Raw genomic sequence first — 5,776 nt, forward strand, 5'->3', positions numbered from 1 at the left:
GCCCAGAATTGCACGCAGTACTCCAACTGCGGTCTGACCAGCGCCCGATAGAGGGGAAGTATCACCTCCTTGGATCTATTCGTCATGCATCTGCTGATGCACGATAAAGTGCCATTAGCTTTTCTGATGGCTTCGGCACACTGCCAACTCATGTTCATCTTGGAGTCCACTAGGACTCCAAGATCCCTTTCCACTTCCGTTCCACCCAGCAGGTCATTTCCTAGGCAGTAGGGGTGCTGGACATTTTTCCTCCCTAGGTGCAGCACTTTGCATTTCTCCTTGTTGAACTGCATTCTGTTGTTTTCTGCCCACTTGTCCAACCTGTCCAGGTCTGCTTGGTGGGCTGAGTTGGTGGGCTGGTTTCACTTTTGTGCCTGCCTATGATCCAATTGGAAGATTTGTCCTTATCCGTGTTCAGGAATACAGAGGCAAAAAACTCACTGAAGAGCTCAACCTGGTCCACCCTGTCTGTCACTAATTACCCTACTTTGTCCTGTAGGGGTCCTATGCTACCCTACACCTTCTTTTTTCTCCTTATATACCTGAAGAAGGACTTCTCTTGTTGTCTTTAATTTTTGTTGCCAACCTGAGTTCCATTTCTGCTTTGGTCTTTCTGACTGCCCCCCCTGCAACTGCGAGCCAAGTAGGTATACTCTGCCTTGGTAGCTATTCTCTGCTTCCACAGTCTGTATGCTTCTATTTTTGCCCCTAGGCTTTCCTGGATTTCCCTGTTCAGCCAAGAAGGTTTCTTGGCCCCTTTGCCCCCTTTTCTGTGCAATGGGATTATCTCTTTCTGCACCCGAAGGATTGCTCCCTTTAGGAATGACCACCCTTCCTGGACTCCCATCTCACCAATGGCTCCTGTGCTTCAGTGCCTTACTTACTAGGCTCCTGAGCATGCTGAAGTTAGCCTTTCTGAAGTCTAGCACTTCTGCCCCACTGGTTACCTTTCCCACCCTATGCTGGATGGTGAATTCAATCAGGTGATGGTCACTGTCCCCCAAGTCATCCCCTGTAGCCAGCACCAAGTTCAGTAAGGCAGTTCCCCTAGTGGGATCGTATATCTCCTGCATTAGGTGAAGGTCCTGGATGCACGTTAAAAACTTACATGAACAGTTGGATCTAGCTGTTTGCTCCCCCCAGCAGATGTCAGCGTCGTTTAGGTCACCCATGATAACTATGTCCCTTGACCGTAGGGCCTCTGAGAGCTGGATTCATAGATTCATAGAGGTAGGTGACATCAGACAAGCCATCTGGGTAGTAAGGTTGATGCAGGCAATTAGACTGGTTTGTCAGTAATACATGCTGCCTCCCACAAGACCTCTAGAGGGCTGTTGTACTGTGCCATCACATGGTTACAACATGCTAGTCCCCGTCCATGCAGAAAAGAGCTATCAGTGGGTGATAGCTTTCCCAGGTTATAGCTTGGCTTGTGAGAAGCCCTTCAGTTATGAAGGTCTCATCTGGCAAAGGCAGGTAGTCAGTATGCAGGAGAGCTCTTGGCCCTGGTCACCCACCGAGGCATGAGAGACCCAACTGTTCTAGGAATGTCCCCACATAACTTAAAGCATTCTCTGTGGTTGTTCTACCTCCCGTGGGGAAGCACAGCAGCTCTGGCAGCTTCATAAGGGATTGGGCAGGATCCTGTGTCTGGGAGAAACAAAGCAGATCCCTGTGTCTTTATGGTAATGACATTAACTGGGACCAGAGGTCAGGATATGTTTGTGTGGATTCTTTTCAAGTGTATAATCTTAGTTTAACAGGGAGGAGAAAGAGCATACCGATTCCTTTGTGATAAAGGTCTTGCTTCAGCCCTGGGCCACAAGAAAGTAAAAGGCATGCTAGCAGCAGCACTGTAATGAGAGGCTCAGCTCAGTGTGAGCCAGTGTTTCTGGGGGGCCTTGGCATGGACAGGCTTGCGTGGGATGGGGAAGCTGGTTTGGTCAAGGCCAGAGGTTCGGCTCAGCTCGGCTCGGTAGAGCATGCAGGGCTTTTCCAAAGTGTTGGCTATATTTTTGAGCCCACGGTATATTTCCTGTCAGCTTTTGGGTCTCTAAAGCCCTGCAGAGGAATCTGGCTTTGTTCAGGTCAAAATGAAGAAGGCCATTTCTCTGACCCAGGCCACCTCTGCAGACTGCCTGGGTCTACGACTGCCTCTGATCCCAGTTTTGAAGTGGAGCAGAGGAGCAAGGGTTTGTCTGGTAAAGCATCGGCAATGCAGAGCTGGCCTTCACTCAGAGGAATCACTAAACACCTGTTCCTGCAGGACAAGTGATTTCTGGTATGCTGAGAGTCCAGAAGGGCTGGGTGGGGTGGGGAGGGGGAAGGTTTGGAGAGAAAGTCCATGGCCTGTGAGCATTTGCAGCTGGTTTTGTCAAAGAGATTCTGAGGAAGTGAAAGGATTAATTGATATTTTCTACTTCTCTGGGGACTTAGAGTGCTTTAAACCTTTTCATGGATCCCACCTCTGTTCCAGAGAGGCAGGGGACTTGATCAATAGTCCTATTTTCCACAAGCAAAGGCTCACACAGAGATGAAATGACTTGCACCAGGTCACAAAGAAAGTCTTTGGTCATACAGCAAATAAGGAACAGAACTCAGGTCTGTGTTTCAGGCACATGGCCAAACTAGGATGGGGAAAACCAAGGAGGTGAAGGTGGAGAGAAGGAGTTTCCATTGAGGAGCAATTAAACTCCCAAACCATGTGGGCTTGAACACTACTTCCTACACCTGCAATGGGAAACCAAGCCCTAATCTCCAATTGTTCCCATGTCTGGAGGTGTTTCAAAATGGATGCTGACATTTGGGTTGGGCTGGTCTTTTTATAACTCTGTGGTCACCCTGCCGCTACTACCTCTCATGGGTTATTGCTTTGCACAGAGTAGCTTCACCTGTAGCAAAAGCCAGCATGAGTCAGGGCTAAATCTTCAAAAAATATCCTCAACTTCAGGTTAGATCCATTTCTATCTATTAGACGTCTAAACACAATCCTGCTGTGCCCTGCTCAGTTCCCTGAATATTCATTAATTAATCTACTTTTGCAACACTCCATCATCTTACTTTTAAGACTGATTCACATAAAAACAGCAAGGAGGAGGAGGACAACTATCCAGCCATCTTTTTTATTAATTGTTCTTCAGGGTTTTGAGCACAGTGGAATAGGATTACACATAAGATCCCTGGTATGGTTTGATGTTGCAGCAAAGTTGGTTTAGACTGGATATCAGAAAATACTTCTTCACTGTTAGGACAGTAAGGCAGTAGAGAAGACTTAAGTGTAGGAGTCCCCATCATTGGAGGTATTCAATAAGAGCTTGCATGAACATTGGTCAGGGATGATTTAGGAGTAGCTACACCTGGAATACTCAGTAAAGAGCAACAGTAGGAGCCCAGAAGCACCCACCCCCAGTAAGGACTGAGAGATAATGAGAAGAACTCTGTACCCTAAAGCAGGTGGATATACTTAGCATCAAGAGTACCAGGAGGACCATTCTTAGCATCAGGAGAATGAAGCAGAATTACACAACATGGCTTAGTTATGGAAGGAGATTAAAGAAGCGGGGGTGGGGGGAGCACAAAACAGGTGTTTTGGCTGTCTGGTAAGAAGCTGTGATATGTGGGGTGATGCTTGTTGTCCCCAGGTGGCAGAACAGAATGGGAGGCGGTTAGGAATGTTCATGCTTCTGGGCTTTGATGGTTTCTACGTGGGGGCAGGAAGGATTTTTTTCCTCTTGTGTTGCCACAAGTATCAGGGTTTTTGGTTTGATTTTTTTTTAACCTTTGTCAGAGGCATTGGATCCTGGCTGCAGCCATGGCTGGGTATTTTGACTGGGGTGTGCCAATGTTCCTGCTGGGACCAAAGCCAGAGGTCCCCATCTAGAGGTCTTGCCCTTCCGTGCAGGGTCAGACTGATCATGATATTTGGGAGCATGGAGGAATTTTACCCCATGGTCAGACAGGCCTGTCCCTAAGGGGGGCAAATTGGGGAGACCGCCCCAGGCCCCACACTTTGGGGGGGCCTTGCAGAGCTGGACGGAGCAGCAGCAGCAGCTCTATGTCCAGACACTTGCTACCTTCCCCTCCACCCCAACTGCCACCGGCAATGGCAGCAGCAGCTCCTTCGGGTCCAGGATTGGAATGGGGGCAGGGCCTCACATGGGCCGATTTGCCCCAGGTCCCACACCTTGCTTGGGTCGCCCCTGTGGTCAGATTAGTATGGACTGTTGGGATTTTACCTTCTTGTGCAGTGGGGGGTGACCCTCTTCCCCAAATCTCTTGGGCATATTATAATACCCCTGCAGCAGCAGGGTGCTGACTGCTGCATTCCCCCTGCTTTACTTGTGGCAGGTTAGGGTGCTATACAGGGTTGAGTGCAGTTTTAATAATAGGTTAGACAAGGATTTGTATGGGATGGTTTGAACAAGGATGATTGTACCTCAGGCAGGGGGTTGGTGTAGATGGACTGCCACACCACCAGGCAGGCCACCCATCCACAGCAGGGTGCAGTTTTAGGTCATACCAAGGACCAAGAGTCTCTTAGCTATACCCATAAGCTTTTGCCCTTACCTCCTGGCATAATCCTGCAGCAATTTAACTAAACAATATTTCTGCTATAGCTGCCTACAGCAAACTGCTATATTTATATAGTCAGCCAGTGTTTTTAAATGGCTGCTGCAATCAAGCACCTGCTGGCTGCTTGACTCAGCCCTTAAAGTGGCAGGCCCTGCAAGTGCACTGCCACACAAGGGAAACCTGTATTGGGTTCTGACCTTTAAGATAGATAGTGCATCTGCACAGGGCTTGAGGCCAGATAGGCAGTAGGTGAAGGGGTGGTAGGCTGAGGATTTGAATGCCCTGGTTTCACTGTATGAGGTGCTGCTATGACTATGCTCAACCAGGTACTTCATTGCAGGGAGGATCTTTGCAAGCTGGGTGAGACTCGGAGATAAGTTGCATGAGTATTTTAGGAGCTTGTAGTGGGGACTCTGAGGACAGGTCTGAAGAAAAGAGTCCATTCATCACAACATGGGACCACAGCGGAAGTTTACAAAGACTGTAAGACTGAACTTCAGCCCAGGAGAGGGATTGTTGGAGTATTCCAATGTGCAAGGGGGAGTGGGATGAAATTCATCACAGGGAAATTTCCCCTGGATAGCAGAAGAAATGTTGCAGCCATAGAAGCTAGTGTTGCTGGAAAGAGAGGAAGAAATGATAGAATGGTTTATCACAGCTGATTGGCTCCCTGAAGTCATGAATCTCTCAGTTGCACTCCTCTGCTAGGTGAGGTAGTTTGGGCCATCTGCAATCAGGACAGCCAATCCTCTGAAGTCAGGGCGAAGGCAAAAAAGTTCTTGTTCCTGTCCTTTCATGTATTTCCTTGTTGATCTTCTGGTTTTGACTCGTGACACTGGTAAGATCCTTGGCATCCCCTGATTCTGGTTCCCTCATTAACCCTTGGCTGACCTTGTTCCCAGTTTTGACTTCTGAACCTGGCTTGTCCTGACTTTGGTTACGGCGTCCAAATCTCGTTCTGACACCAGATCCCTCCAGACTCCAGCTTCCTGGGTAACCAGCTTGGACTACACCTGTGCTTTGGCACTTGGTGCCTAACTCCTAGGCAAGACTGTCCACTCCCCTGTGTATAACAGGTAGCTAAGTCCTCTTAGATGCCTAAGATGTGGGATAGAATCTGGCCCTACTCATTTGCTTTAATTCCTCTGAGAGAGATTCACCATTAAAGTACTTAAAGAAGGCATCTTGGTGCATTTTCACACTA

Source organism: Alligator sinensis, unplaced genomic scaffold (assembly GCF_000455745.1).
Source record: "Alligator sinensis unplaced genomic scaffold, ASM45574v1 scaffold201_1, whole genome shotgun sequence".
NCBI lineage: Eukaryota > Metazoa > Chordata > Crocodylia > Alligatoridae > Alligator > Alligator sinensis.